A 15673-nucleotide genomic window follows, 5' to 3' on the forward strand; every position below is an offset into this window, starting at 1 on the left:
CATGGAAGGCAGAGATTGGATACCCTGTGATAGGATTTTTGATATCCTAGGGAGATATTGCTCCTGACAGTAGAGTGGGCGTACACCCTGTGATATTATTTGTAATATCCTAGAAAGATATTGCTCCTAATATCACGGTGGCTCTACACCCTGTGATCTTAATTGTAATATCCTACAGAGATCTTACTCCTAATAATACAGTGGGTGTACACCCTGTGATATTATTCATAATATATCACAGAGATACGACTCCTGATATCACAGTGAGTGTACACCATGTTTGTACACCCTGTGATCTTATTTGTAAAAACTTAGAAAAATATTACAGCTAATATCAAAGTGGGTGTACACCCTGCGATGTTATTTATTATCTACTAGGTAAATATTACTCCTAATATCACATTGAGTGTACACCATGTGTGTACAGACTGTGAAATTATTCGTAATACCCTAGGAAGATATTTCTCCTCATATCACAGTGTGTGTATACCATGAGAGATTTTTTTTTCTAATATCCAGCGGGGGAGAGGTTGATATTGCTTCCAATATCACAGAAGGAGTACACCCCCCTGTGATATTTTTCCTAATATCCAGGAAAGGAGAGGATGACATTATTCGCAATATCACTGGGGGTGTACCACCTCCCGCCGGGATATTGTTCTTAATATCCGGAGGTGGAGAGTATGATGTCACTCCCAATAACACAGGGGGTGTACACCACCCCTGTTTGTAAACACCCCCTATGATATTGTTCCAAATGGCCTGTGAAATAGTAAACGTGACTCCCATTATCGCGGGGTGTGTTCAGCTCTGATGATATTGTTTTCTAACATCCAGGGAAAGAGAGTATGCGATTACTCCCAATATCACACGGGTTGTACACCCTTTTGTGTTTTGTGCCCAATATCCAGGAAAATAGAGGATGATATTACTCCCAATATCGAAGTAATTGTACAGCACCCCTGTGATATTCTTCCTAATATCCAGAAAGGAAAAGAATGCTATTACTCCCAACAGCGTAGGAAACGTATACCCGCGCTGTGATATCTTTCCCAGTATCCAGATGGGGAGAGGATTATATTACTTCCAATGTGGCAGGGTGTGTACACTCCCTCTGTGATGTCATTGCTAACATCCAGGTTTGGGGAGGACGACATTACTCCCAATATCGCAGGGAGAGTACATCCCCCCGTGACCTTGTTAGTCATTTCCTGGGTGGAGAGGATGATCTTACTCCCAATATCGCAGGGGGTGTACACTCCCCTGTGAAAATCTTCCTATATTCAGAGGGAGAGAGGATGATGTTACTCCCAGTACCTCAGGGGGTTTCTACAGCCCTGTGATACTCTTCGTAATATCCACAGGGAGAGAGGATGATATTACTCCCAATATCGCAGGGGGTGTATACCCCTCCTGTAATATTGTTCTGAATACCCTGGGAGGGAGAGGATAAGGTTACGTTGAATATCACAGGGAATGTACACCCTCCCCCTCTGATACCCTTCCTAGTGTCCAGGGGAAGAGAGGAAAATTTCACTCCCAATATCACAGAGGTAGTACACCCCACCTGTGATGTTGTTCCCAATATGCAAGGGGGGAGAGGATGATACTACTCTCAATATCGCAGGGCTGTTCACATCCCCAGTGACATTTTTTCCTAATATCTAGGGCAGAGACAATTATATGACAGCAAAGGTCGCAGGGTCTGTACATCCCTTCCTGATATTGTTCCTAATATCCAGGGGGGAAGAAGATGATATCAAATATGAAAGGGGGTGTACATCCCCCACCCCTATGATATTGTTCTTAATAATCGTGAGGGGAGACGATGATATTTCTCCAAATATCGCAGGGGTTGTTCACAACCCCCAGTGATATTGTTTCTGATATCCGGGGGGGTAGAAAATCATATTACTTCCAATATTGCGGGCGATGTATACCCCACCTGAAATATGGCACCGAATATCCAAAGAGGGAGAGGATGGTATTCATACCAATATCGAAGTGTGTGTCCACGCCCCTTATCATATGGTTTTTAGTATCCAGTGGGCGGGAGGATGATATTAGTCCCAACATCCCAGAGGGTGTATACTACTCCTGTGATATTGTTCCTAACCTCCAGAAGGGAGAGGATGATATCACTCCCAATATCTCAGAAGTTGTATATTCCCCGTGATATTGTTCATCATATCCAGGGAGGCGCAGGATGACATTCCATTGAATTTCACGACAGGCCTACACGCACAGTGTGATACTGTTCCTACTATCCAAGAAGGAAGAGGATGATATTACTCCCAATAAAGCAGTGGGTGTACATCACCCCTGTGTTGTTGTCTGTAATATCCGGGGCCGGGGGAGGAGGGGAGAGGATAACCTTCCCTCAAATTTAGCAGGTGGTTTGACGCGCCTTGTGGTGTTGTTTTAAATATCCAGCGGGGAAGACAATAGTACTATTTTTGATAGTCCGATTCATCCGCTCCACCTTTCCGGAACTCTGAGGCTGGGAGGCAGCATGCAGGTTCCGTGTGATCCCCAATACCTTTGCCATCTTCTGTATCAAGGCAGCCAAAAACGCAGGCCCGTTGTCTGAACCGATACGTAAGCGCGGTCGAAATCTAGGAATCACATCTCGAAGAAGCACAGGGGTTACTTCACGAGCTTTCTCAGTTCGTGTTGGATAGGCCTCCACCCACCCAGAGTAGGTACGCCCAAGAACTGGTACATACTTGTTACCTCCACACTTTGGCATCTCTGTGAAGTCTACCTAGAGACCTTCAAAGGGGGCTGCTCCATAAGCTCGTATGCCGGGCGGAACAGCTGGACCTTGCCTCGCATCATGCTGTTGGCAGGTAACACACCGCTGCCTCACCGTTTTGGCAAGGGCTGACAAAGGCGAGATGTAGAAATACCGGCCTAACAACTTTTCCAGTGACTCCTGACCTCGATGGGTGGTTTCTTGCACAGCCAGTACAACTGCAGCTCCTAGCAGCTGTGGCACAGCTACTCTCCCATCTGGTAACCGAATCCATCCTTCCTCCATCACTTGTCCTTCCCTCTACCTGGAGAAAGTCCTTTTCTTCTTTAGAAGAAGGAGATCCAAGATCAGGTGCTTGAGGGAGCACTGATGCCCAGAAGGGGGCAGATGCTGCTTTTCGAGCCTCTGAGTCAGCGCGGGAATTCCCCAAACCCAGCAAGAGGGAAGCTTGCTGGTGTCCTCTGCAGTGCCTAACTGCCACCTTGCGGGGTTTCCATACTGCTTCTAATGATTACAGGCTTTCTTCTTGATATTTTCTGTCTTTTCCCCCAGAGTTCAATAGGCCCTTTTCTTTCTATCACGCTCAATGCACTTGAAGGGTTAAAAAGACATACCGAGAATCAGTGTAAATGTTGACAGTCTCACCCTCACTGAGTTCTAAAGCCCCAGTGAAAGCAATGAGTTCAGCTTTCTGGGCTGAAGTGGCCTGGGGCAACGATCTGGCTTCAACAACCGTGTCCAGGGTTATCACTGCATACCCTGCACCTCTCTCTCCTTGGGGGTTGAAGAAGCTGCTCCCATCTACGTATATTTCCCAGTGTACTGATGCCCAAGGCTGGTCCCGGAGATCAGGTCTGCTAGAGTCAATTGAGTCCAACACTTCTACACAATCAGGCTCGACAGGGCTCTCTGATACCGGCAGCAAGGTGGCGGGGTGTAGGATGTTGCAAACTTCAATGGTTATACGGGGATTTTCACAGAGCAAAGTTTGGTACTTGGTCAGTCTGGCATTCGTTAGCCAATGATGTTCTTTAGTATTCATTAAAAGTCACCACAGCATGGGAGGCCTTTATGTTCAGGTTTCGCCCAAGAGTCAGCTTATTTGCTTCTTGTACTAGCAGGGCAGTTGCTGCCAAGGCCCTCCAACAGGGAGGCCATCCTTTAGAGACCCTGTCTAGTTGTTGAGAGAGGTAGGCCACCGGCCTCGGCCAGGGCCCCACAGTTTGGGTTCAAAGTCCAGCTGCCATCTTTTCTCTCTCTGATGTATACAATGGAAAAGGCTTTGTCAGATCGGGTAGCCTCAGGGCTGGGGCTGCCAGAAGTTTTTCCTTTAACTCATGAAAGACTTGCTGTTGTTGGGATCCACATTCCAAAGTTTCCCAGTCCCCGCCCCCTTCGTGACTTCATACAAAAACTTGGCTAATACTGCAAAGTTTGGTATCCACTGTCTACAAAGCCCCACAGCTCCTAAGAATTCTCTCACCTGCCTTCTGCTCTTAGGCTCCGCTAGATGGCAAATGACCTGCTTTCTTTCTGATCCTGGGCTGCGTTCCGACCCCTGTCGGATAGTAAATCCCAAGTAACGTACCTGCTGTCGGCAGATCTGAGCTTCCTTCTTGGACACCTTCTACCCACAGTCCTCCAGGTGCTGGTGTAGGGCATCTGTTCCCTTGGCACACCCGACTGCGGTGGGGTGTCCCAGCAGAAGGTCATCAACCTACTGGAGCAACACGCAGCCTAGGTCTCTGCTGGGAAACTTCTGGAGGTCTCGAGCCCATGCCTCCCCAAAGATGGTGGGGGAGTTCTTGAACCCTTGGGGAAGTCCGGTCCAAGTGTACTGAGTAGTGACACGTGACTCCGGATCTTCCCACTGAAAGGCAAAGAGCTGCTGCCTCTCAAGGGCTAATCTGATAGGAAAGAAAGCGTCTTTCAGGTCCAAGCTGGTGAACCAGCTGTCCTCAGCTGGCGGCAACCACAACAATGTGGACGAGTTAGGTACTGTTGGATGTAAAGTCAGTGTGGCTTGATGAAGCAAGCGCAAATCCTGTACCGGCCGGTAGTCCTTGGTCCGTGGCTTGGGAACAGGCAGGAGGGGAGTGTTCCATGGACACTGACAAGGAACAATCATTCCAAAAGTTCTTAGGTGCTTGAGACGGACCTGGATACCTTGAAGGGATTCTCTGGGTACGGGCTCCTGTTTTTGCCTCACCGGCTGGACCCCAGTCTTAACTGGCCAATCCCAGAGGGTTCTCTTCTGCCCGTACTCTTGGCCACTGCTTAGCCAGAGCTGGTCTTCTCTCTTGGTCTGGCTCAGTTCAGAAAAGTCTCCATTCCTCCTCTCGGGGGACCATAAGCGTCATAATGACTCCCATTCTGGGTAACTTTAGCAGTGAAGAGCCGTGCTCTGTGAAAGAGGCAGTGGCTCTCAGCTTGCTGAGCAAGTCCCTTCCCGAAAAGGTCAAGAGACAGTCAGGCATGTACCAAAACTGATGAATGACTTTATGTCCTCCTACAGTACAAGTCCGAGGCAAGCAGAAAGCTTGCTTTGCTGAAACCCCCGTGGCTCCGATGACCTCAATAGTCTTTTTGGATTAGGGGGCTACCGGGGCGCTTACTAGCGAATGTTCAGCACCGCTATCTACAAGAAAGTCAATGTCTCCACCCCAGACTGTCATTCTGACCAGAAGTCAGAATGGGGACGCTTGAGCCCGGTCTCCCTCAGTCCAAGAACCCTTCTTCCAGGTTGAGCACGGCCCCTTCCTCATTGTCTGGGGCCTCCTGCTCTGAGTCACCTTGTTTTCTTTTCAGCTCAGGGCATTTGTTCTTCCACTGTCCTATTTCTTTACAATCAGCACACTTGTTACGCTGCAAACTCTGACAGCCAAGCTGAGTTTCTTTCCCAGGGCCCCCCTTCCCTTGCCTCTTTGGGGGGGCCCCTCTGATTGCTGAAGCTGACAAACAGGTCGGCGTGTCGCCGGGCCTGACTTCCATTCTCTCTGCGGTTTTCCTTACGGCTTACTGCATCCCTGTTTACAAACACCTGGCTAGCTATTTCTAGTAATTGGGATGGATTCATGCCTGCAAGCCCAGTCTGTTTCTGCAGTTTTCTTCTCATGTCTTCTGAGTTTTGATGGACTAAAGCCATGTGAATCATGCGCTGATTTTCAGGGCTATCGGGATCAAAGGGAGTATACATATGATAGGCCTCACACATTCTCTCGTAGAATTGTGCTGGACATTCTTCTTTTCCCTGAATGACTTCAGAGAGCTTGTTAACGTTTGTGGCCTTCTGAGCTCCCCTCATTAGTCCTTCGAACAGAGCTTCCCTGTCTCGGTTTAGCCTTTGCATATCCTCTCTTTCATGTGGGTCCAACGGGGGGTCGGTTCCGGGCAACTGGGTCCTTCCATACTCTTGGGGCGTTGATAATCAGCTGCTGCATGTTCCTCTAGCCACTTAGTTGCTGCTGGGAGGACTCTCCACCTTTCTTCGCTGTTAAAGAGGAAAATGAGCAACTGGTGCCAATCAGCCCAGGTGTGGTTGTGGGTCTGGATAACAGTTTGGAGCAAATCAATTAGGGCTTGTGGCTTCTCGGTATAGGGCGGTGAACTGTTTTTCCAGTTGAGAAGGTCGACGCAGGTGAAGGGCTGGTACCCAAAAACACGGCTTTCCACCACATGAGCATTTTCATTTATCCCAGTCTACCGCTGCTCCCTCAGGGGCATTTGTGTCCCCGTTTTGGGTCGTAAACGAGCTGCCGAGGAAGGCGTGGAATGGCGCAATGCTACTTACCGCAATTAATAATCTCAATTATTAATTGACACTAATAATTATCAATATTAATAACCAATAATATAATTTTTAAAATCAATACCGATACTAATGATAATTAATGTTAAATAGTTATACTAACGATAACAATACATGATTAATATTAATGATTAATGATGCCTGATATCAATAACTGATATTGATCTTATTCATTAGAAAACAGTAATATTAGCTCCTAATAATTAACATTAATATTAATAATCTGAAAACTTTTTATTAGCAATTATTTCTTAATATTAATATTAATATCGGCCATTCATATTCAAGTTCATAAAAAATAAGGGATAATTCACACTAATATTACTCCCTAATACCTCAGTGGGTGTACACCCACCTGTGATATTTCTCGTAATGTTCAGGGAGGGAGAGAGCATGATATTACGTTCAATATCGCAGTAGGTGTACACCCAGCCTGTGATATTGATCCGAATATAATCTCCAGGGGGTGGAGTATGACATTACTCCCAATATAGCACTGGGTGTGCATACACCCGGTGATTTTGTTCCTAACATTAACGGAAGAAGAGAATGCTGTTACTCCCAACATCGTAGGAAGGGTACACCCCCGTGTGAGATGGTCCTTAATAACATTCCAAGGCGGAGGGGGTGATATGACTACATATATGGCAGAAAGTGGACACCCCCAAGGATATTGTTCCCACAATCCTGGAGGGAAGAGGATGATATTACTTTCAGTATCACAGAAGGTGAACATGCCCACACTGATATTGTTTCTAATTGCAACGTGGGAGAGGAGGATATGACACGCGATATCCCACGGAGCAGAAACACCGCTGTGATACTGCTCTTCATATTCAGGGAGGAAGAGGATGATATGACTCCCAATACAGACGGCTGTACAACCTCTGTACAACGGGGTGTACACTGGTGGGTGAAACAGTTCATAATCTCCAGAGCGGGAGACGATATTACTCACAATATGATAAACAGGATGTGAGTCCACCGCGGATCCTAAAAACCAGGGTGTCCAGAGGGGCTGGCTTTTACTCTCCGCATCGCGGGGCGTGACTCACACCCCTGCGATGGGAGTCCTAAGAGCCAGGGGGTAAGAGGGGCGTGCTCTTAATCCCCTCATCGATGGGCGTGCATCACACCACAGAGATGGGGGTTCTAAGAGCCAGGCGGAAAAGAGGGGCTGGCTCTTACTACAGGCATTGCGGGGCGTGCCTCATCCCCCTGCGATGGGGATCCTAGGAGCCAGGGGGGCAAGAGGGGCTGACTATTGCACATCGCATCGCGGGGAGTGCCTCACCCCCCTGTGATGGGATTTCTAAGAGCCAGGGAGGCAAGCGGGGCTGCAGGAGACAGTGGCGGTCCTCCATCTCAACTGCAAGAGGCTTTCCTCTTTGACGAATCCACCTCAGCACAGAACTTTCACGGGTGTCAGGCTGGGGGCGAGTCAGGTTTTTCCCATTCTACGAGGCCATATTTCAGAATGTCAAAAGGGGAGGAACTTTGGAAAATAACCTGCTTTCAGTGGCAGAGGTCCCTGTGGCTTTCCACGGTGCATTGTGCCCCTGGTTTATTGAGACTAGAGAATGGCAATGACTTTTACCAAGTATACTGCTCGTAAACATTTGGTTAACAAGGCACGCCCTGCACAGCCCTAGATCCCTTAAGCCTCGATTTTATACAACACAGGTTTTGGTGAGCTCCAAGTTGGGTCAAAGGGGCCGCGGCAAAGCTACAAATGATCAACATCTCAGCAAAGCAATTGTTTAAAGTACAGATCTTTTTCAAAATGGAGTCTCTTATGTCTTCCCCTTCTACATAGACACAGTGACAGTCTGATCTCCCTTTCTTTACCCTACATCCAAGGGCTTGAACATTTCTTGACTTTTTGGCAATCCAAATCGTTATGTCTCCGAAACCGAGTTGACTGAGGGGACCGCAGGGCTGGGCAGGACCTTTGACTTCGTATACAACCACAGGAGCAAGAAAACCTCAGCCCCACTCTACCAACACGCACCTAGTAAAATTCCGCCAACCGAATCTCACCCACGCTAACACGTGGGGAGCGTTGCTTGCACCACGAGTCCCCATTTGACTCAACCGCCGATGCCAAGTGTGTGGTTCCAGTTGCGACGGCCCCCCGTGAAGTGGCTTCCGGATGTGCGAATGAACCAGGCAGAGTTTCACTGGCCAGATAGACCCCAGCAAAGCTGAAGTCAACTCCCACATTTGGGATGCATTTCAGAGGTAAAACATTCATCCCGTCTTCTTTCCGGATGTCTGACACCGTGGTTCTCCCCCTGATCCTAAGAGTAGCTGAGGTAGAGACTCACTGAAAGATCTAGGCAGGGATATCCCATCATGCACAGGCTCTCTCCATTCTCTGACCTGGGAACAACTCTGAGCAGGATTCCACATCTAGGGGGCCTCGGAACTGAGCGGGATTTTCTGAGACACACCAAATGGCTGCTCCCTTTCCGCCGCTGTTGAGGGTCGTTATCTGGATTATCCAGATCACCTAGAAAGTATCCGTATCCAGAATCAATAAGATCGACTCTCTGCTCCTCTGACAGCAGAAGGAGCAGGACCATAAGGAACCAAAGAGCGTGGAAGGAAACGATGTGACAGGAAAGCTCAGAGAACGGCCACAGGGGGTCGTCAGCAGGCCTTCCCACCTGAATCATGAATAATTAATGAAGCGCAAATCAAAGGGGACTCGAGTTTCAGCAGGAGCAATTCATCCAACGGGAGATCGCCGGAGGGCCAACACGATTGAGAGACTGGGAGCCGGGTGCAGTGTCAAAGGGGACGCGACTGGTTCCAAAGCTCAAGAACACCATGGGGTCACTTGGGCTACGTGAGAAAATGCCCCAGTGTGCTGGTTCATCATTCCGACTCCTGCCTGTCTCTTCCCGTCCAAGGAACATGGACCCTAAGTCGTGCAGCTGCAGATGACCATGGGCAGAATTAGGGGCCGTGGCACAAAAGTTCACCGACACGGGAGTTCCACAGAAGGTGCGGTGGATCTTCGCAAATCCAGAGACATGGCAATGGGACCCAGGGAATTAGAGCCTCACAGGCGTCCGGGACACTTTTCAGGCATAATGCCTGGAGTCGCAAGACGAGCTGAAAAAGGAGCCAGGCACTGAAGGACAAAGCGTTGTTGACTTTCCTCATCTGTGTTTCCCAGTGCGGTCCAATTCACGGTGGTTTCCAAGCGCCTCCTGGAGGAGAAAACACATGAGGGTGCGGTCAGGGTTCTCTGCTGACAGACTTACCTTGGGGAAGAAAGAGAAGCTCTGAAGATGGATCATGGCCGTGACTGCATGTCAAGGAGAATCTCCTTGATGACACTGAGGCCTACGTCGAGATAGACTAAATGTGGTCCAATTAAAAGGTGTCTATTTTACCACATTTTTTAAAACAAAACAAAACAAAACAAAAAGATCGAAAAGAAGACAGGGGTACAGGCACCAGTGTTACATGTCTGACGGGGAGCATCTATTCTTCAAAGCTTGCAGCTGTACACGTAGGTTTTAGAATGTCTGTCAGCAGTGGACATGATCTTAGAGTGGGCTGTGCAGATAGACCTTTCCAGGTCACGTAATTGGATTAAGTTAATTGCAATTAAGGTACAGGTAACTGATTAGGTTAGGGTAGGTTCCACGTCAGGTGACCAGTGGCAGTATAAAAGGCAGCCTGGAAAGCAGAGGTCCCTCTCCGCCCCTTCCTCCATCGTCCTGGATGCTGCATCGCTTCCAGCGGGGCTGCTCCAGCACCTGCCCATCTCAGCGCCAGCCGGGGAAAGAAAGTAGACATGTAATTTCAGGTTAGTTTCACTGAACAATTGTTTCTTGCACGCAATCCCTGAGGGGTGTGGGGGTGGGGGGAAGAGACAAAGGAGGCCGAAAGAAACCGATCACACTGGGGCTTGCTGGTGGGGTAGGATGTGTTCTCGTTACTAGTAATTCTTGCAACAGAAAACGAGAAAACATATCCGTGTCCACGTGTGGGATAAGACCAAGATGGGAATGCGAAAAGAAATGTACTGCAGCATGCTGAATTGGTGGGTAAATGGAAAAAGGACTTTGGAAAAAAGGGTGGTTTGCCCTTCAGCCGTGTAAGACGTCGATACGATATGGCACTTGTTCCCCGTTTGTTCAGATGAATTCGTGTGGTATGCGTAAAATACCAGAAAAAATAAATAAGTAAAGAGGGGCTGGAGCTAAAGCCAAAAGGTAGAACAGGAAAGACCATCACCTGCTAGTGTGGTAGAGAGGAAGGTAACTTCTCTCTATGAATTTGTGTTTGGAAGTTGCCTAATGAAATGGCCAGAGTAGCGATTCAAGTTTTCACAGGAAGCATCCCTTATCCCTGACTTGAAACAGACCTGCCAAAGGGTGGCGCAAGCCATGCCCTGTGCCTTCGATCATTCTGTCCGTCAAGGGAGATAGAATCACCGTGTCTTCTACCGGAGTGAATCGTGAGAGACCTAAGTCCAGTCTCCAGAATCAGTTGCTTGTTTGGGGTTGAAAGCTCAACTCCCCATACCTAGGCCACGGGCCCTGTGGCAGGTGCGGTTTACTCTTGGACTAGGTAGTCATGGCAGAGGAACACACAGTATCCGAGGATGCACACAGCACATTGTGTTCTACAGATTTGACCGACTGGTGGTGAGGTCTCCTCATGACCACACCGGCAGGGAGTTAGCAGGTGGCTTCCTGTGGGTGTGTGAATATCCAATGTGCTTAACCATCGACATGTGTGTGTTTGTGTGTGTTTCAGGTGACCCAACAGTCAACCCCTGAAAAAGGCGGTCACAAAACCCCCAGGCGACGAAGATGATGGCACGTCGGGACCCCAAATCTTGGGCCAAGAGACTGGTGAGAGCCCAGACCCTCCAGAAGCAGCGGAGGGCCCCAGTTGGGCCAAGGGCTCCCCCGCCCGATGAAGAAGATCCCAGGGTAAGTCTAGCCCTGGATCTCTTGGGTATCGGGGTGGGGGTGGGGACGGGGGGGAGGGGGTGTCACACGGTCCTCAGAGACTGGGTTGGATTCCAAAGAGCTCTGTCACCACCACCCAGGTTGCTTTTCCCATCCAAGGTGAGCGTGGCTTGGGACCTTCTCCCCGGCCCGATAGGTCCCTTGAGAGACTCTTGGGGGCAACCTCCCTTTCTACTTAGAGTCCTGCGTAGCCACGTTTGGCTGTGTTGTTGACATCGGGTTCACCATCGTGCCCCTTGGAACCTTGAGTCCTTCCTTTCAGAGTTCCTCCGTCACGTGGGCTTTGGGAGGGAACATCGTATCCGAACTCTCCCAGCACTTAACGGCCCCCATGCCGGTGTCCCCTCTTTGGAATCCTTATTCAGCTCTGAATTCACAATCCGTCCCGATGTGGACGTGGGATCGCTGCCTGTGGCTTCAGCTCACTCACCGACATCACTTCCTTTCCACCCACAGCTCAAGTGCAAAAACTGCGGGGCCTTTGGCCACACGGCCAGAAGTACCAGGTGCCCCATGAAGTGCTGGAAGGCAGCCCTGGTTCCAGCGACCTTGGGGAAAAAGGAAGGGAAGGAAAACCTGAAACCATGGAAGCCCCAGGTTGAAGCCAACCCGGGGCCCTTGAACAAGGATAAGGGAGAGAAGGAAGAGAGACCAAGGTGAGCAGTGGGAGGGGTTTTCACCACTCTTAGGGTACTGCCTCCTAAGGACATGGTGTCTCTGCACCTGCACACCGTGTGCCTTTCCGTCTCCGGGCCAGGGAAGGAACGCTGCAGAGAAATAGGCCGGAGCTCCGTGTCCTCCGGGGTTCCACACCCAGGAGCTCCTTGGGCTCTGGGAGATTCAGGGACGGGGAGAGGCGGGGGCGCTTCGTGCAGGTTCCCCACGACAGGGGGAAAAGCGATGGAATCCAAATCACAGTCCTTAGTTGGGAAGCCTAGAGGGCCACCTGGAGGATGGGAAGGTTGGCACGCGAGGGAAGGTGCAGAGGGGGAAAGGGCACCAGATGTCCATTTCTGTATCACAAAACACGGAATGGGGCTGGGCCCCACACAGGGTTCTCCCTGTCTCCTGGGGAAAACCAGAGGGCTCGGCCAGACCTTTTTCTGTTCTGCAGGCAACAAGACCCGCAGAGGAAGGCTCTCCTCCACATATTTTCCGGGAAACCTCCAGAGAAGCCGCTGCCGAATCGAAAAGGATCCACGGAATCTTCTGATTATCTGAGGGTGAGTGTCACCCTGGGCCCCTGATCCTTTCCTTCTCTAGGTCACCCTGGTTGATTTCCTTTTAGCTTCCCGTCTGCGGGAGGAAATCGGGGAACCCCTCTTTCTTGCCTTCTTGGGGTCAGGGACTCCACGATCCTTCCAGGTCAATTTGATTCCAGGCGAAGGCATCTGAAGATGCCGTATTTCCTGTTGCTTTCTTTCTGTCCAATTATGGCAAGCCTGCCAACAACATGTTCCTAGCGGCATGAGGAAATTAGTCCCTCAGAGGCCCCAAACGTGGAGAAGGCTAAACCCAGGAACATGCATGTGTTCAGAGAAGACGTCCTGAGTACCCTTGAGCCACCAACCTGCCTTCGGAAGGGCATCAGTCCGTTCCACTTCATGGAAGGCTGAGTGGAGGCGCTTTGATCCAGTTAATGCCCAAGACGCGATCTTTTGAACAATGGTGTGCATAGATCAGCTACACATAGCTCGAGAGCGCATCTTTCATGTGTCTTGTCCCGATCAGCACTCAGGTGGACGGTCTGTCCCTGCTTCCAAGGACCGCCTGTCGATACTGTACTAAGAATTTCATGGCGTGTGCACCTTGTCTTTGGATATGCTTGATTTTCACGTTGGCTTCATGCGGTGGAACTTCTAACCTGTGTTGTTTCCTCTCTTTCAGGTTGCAAGCGGGCCAATGCCGGTCCACACAACCAGTAAGAGGCCGCGCCTGGACCCTGTCCTCGCTGATCGCTCAGCTACCGAAACGTCTGACAAGGGCTCCGTCTTGGCTTCACCGTCTCCCCTCAGAAAAGCCAGTCTGAGCTCCTCCTCAAGTCTTGGACCAAAGGAAAGACAGACAGGGGCTGCGGCCGACATCCCTCAGCCTGCAGTCAGGCAGCAGGGCCCCGAGCCTCTCCTCGTGGTGAAGCCGACACACAGCAGCCCTGACGGTGGCTGCCGAGAAGTTCCCCAGGCTGCCTCCAAAACCCACGGCCTGCTCCAGGCCATCAGACCCCAGGCACAAGACAAACGTCCTGCGGTGACCTCACAGCCCTGCCCGCCAGCCGCCACACACAGCTTGGGCCTAGGCTCCAATCTCAGCTTCGGGCCAGGAGCCAAGAGACCTGCCCAGGCTCCGATTCAGGCTTGCCTGAACCGGACTGAACCAAGAAACCGAGACTGGGTCCCTTCCAGATCCCCGGAAGCGCCATCCAGGGAGGTGAGCTGGGGGCCCCGGAGAATCTCCAACCTCCGCCAGCCGCAACCGAACTTGGACCAAGTATGTCGCCCCAGATGGGCAGGAGGACACCCGCCCAGGTGCCCAGCGTCGACCGGCAGCCTCCGCACAGCAGATCTTGCCTGCCTACTGCCCAGGCCTGCACCATGTCCCATCACCCAGCGGCCAGCCATGATGGGGCCCAGCCTCTCAGAGTGCTCTTCCGGAGACTGGAAAACGGACGCTGGAGCTCCAGCCTCCTGGCGGCCCCCTCATTTCACTCTCCTGAGAAGCCGGGAGCCTTCCTCGCTCAGAGCCCTCATGTGTCAGAGAAGTCTGAGGGTCCCTGTGTTCGTGTCCCACCGAGCGTCCTCTATGAGGACCTTCAGGTTTCCTCCTCCTCAGAGGACAGCGATTCTGACCTGGAGTGAGACTGCAGGTGGCAGGGGCTCCTTGGCCTCCAGCTCCCGTGACTTGGAGGGGACTGTGGGACTGAGGAGCGCAGAGCAGAGAGCACTCTGTGCGGTGACTTTGAAGCTCCTCGGCTGTGGCGCTTCTGTGGATGTGGGAGCCCAGGCCAGGCAGGGAGCAGATGCAGGGACTCTGCCTCATTGAATTCTGGTGAGGGACATTGTAGTTCGCATGGTTCTCCGGAAATGCGCGAGGAAAAGCTTCCGTGCCAGTGATTCGTTGCCTCAGAAACTGCGTGACACGCAGGAGTCAGACTTCCGCTGGGACGTCAATAGGAAACTGGGGAATTACTGTGTATTTGCTCTCTAGATGACTGAATAAGGGAAAAGTTATGGAACCCTTATAGGTGCAGCCCTTCCGCTGTGCGCCGCCCTGAGAGCAGTGTTTCGGACGCTGGGAAGCGTGCTGTGCAAAGCGCTCTCGGGGTCTTTCCTCAGCCTCGAAAACTGGGCTGTGGAATGCCTTTGTACATATGTGTGTTGAATTTGTTTTGAAGTGAATAAAATTCTCAAAAAGATGACGTATTGTCTTTTGACTCTCATTCCGTGTTTGTGTTTAACTGATTTTCCAAGTGTAGTGGTGACGTGTCCCTTCACACCTGTGGGTGTTTCTAGTCGGGTGGGATGAGAGACGGAGAAAAGAAATAAGACACAGAGGCAAAGTATAGGGAAACAACAGTGGGTCCAGGGGACCGGCACTCAGCACACCAAGGACCTGCACCGGCACCAGCCTCTGAGTTCCCTCAGTTTTAATTGATTGTGATTTTCATTATTTCTGCAAAAAGGAATGTAATAGGAGAGCAGGGTGATAATAAGGAGAAGGTCAACAAAAAAAAAAAAAACATGTGAGCAAATGAATCTATATCATAAGTAAGTTCAAGGGAAGGTACTATGCCTGGACATGCACGTAGGCCAGATTTATGTTTCTCTCCACCCAAACATCTCAGCGGAGTAAAGAATAACAAGGCAGCATTACTGCCAACATGTCTCGCCTCCCGCCACAGGGCAGCTTTTCTCCGAGCTCAGAGTTGAACAAATGTACGATCGGGTTTTACACCGAGGCATTCAGTTCCCAGGGGTGAGCAGCAGACAGTGGCCTTCCTCCATCTCAACTTCAAGAGGCTTTCCTCTTTTACTAATCCACCTCAGCGCAGACGCTTTACGAGTGTCAGGCTAGGGGACAGTCAGGTCTTTTTTATCCCACAAGGCCATATTTCAG

The 15673-nt window shown here is 50.5% G+C and overlaps 1 pseudogene; it reads left to right on the plus strand.

Moving 5' to 3' along the window:
* Nucleotides 1–11398: 11398 nt before the first annotated feature.
* LOC134810657 (protein FAM90A15-like) lies at nt 11399–14415 on the plus strand (annotated as a pseudogene).
* The last annotated feature ends 1258 nt before the right edge of the window (nt 14416–15673 follow it).

This window comes from Pan troglodytes, chromosome 7 (assembly GCF_028858775.2).
Source record: "Pan troglodytes isolate AG18354 chromosome 7, NHGRI_mPanTro3-v2.0_pri, whole genome shotgun sequence".
NCBI lineage: Eukaryota > Metazoa > Chordata > Mammalia > Primates > Hominidae > Pan > Pan troglodytes.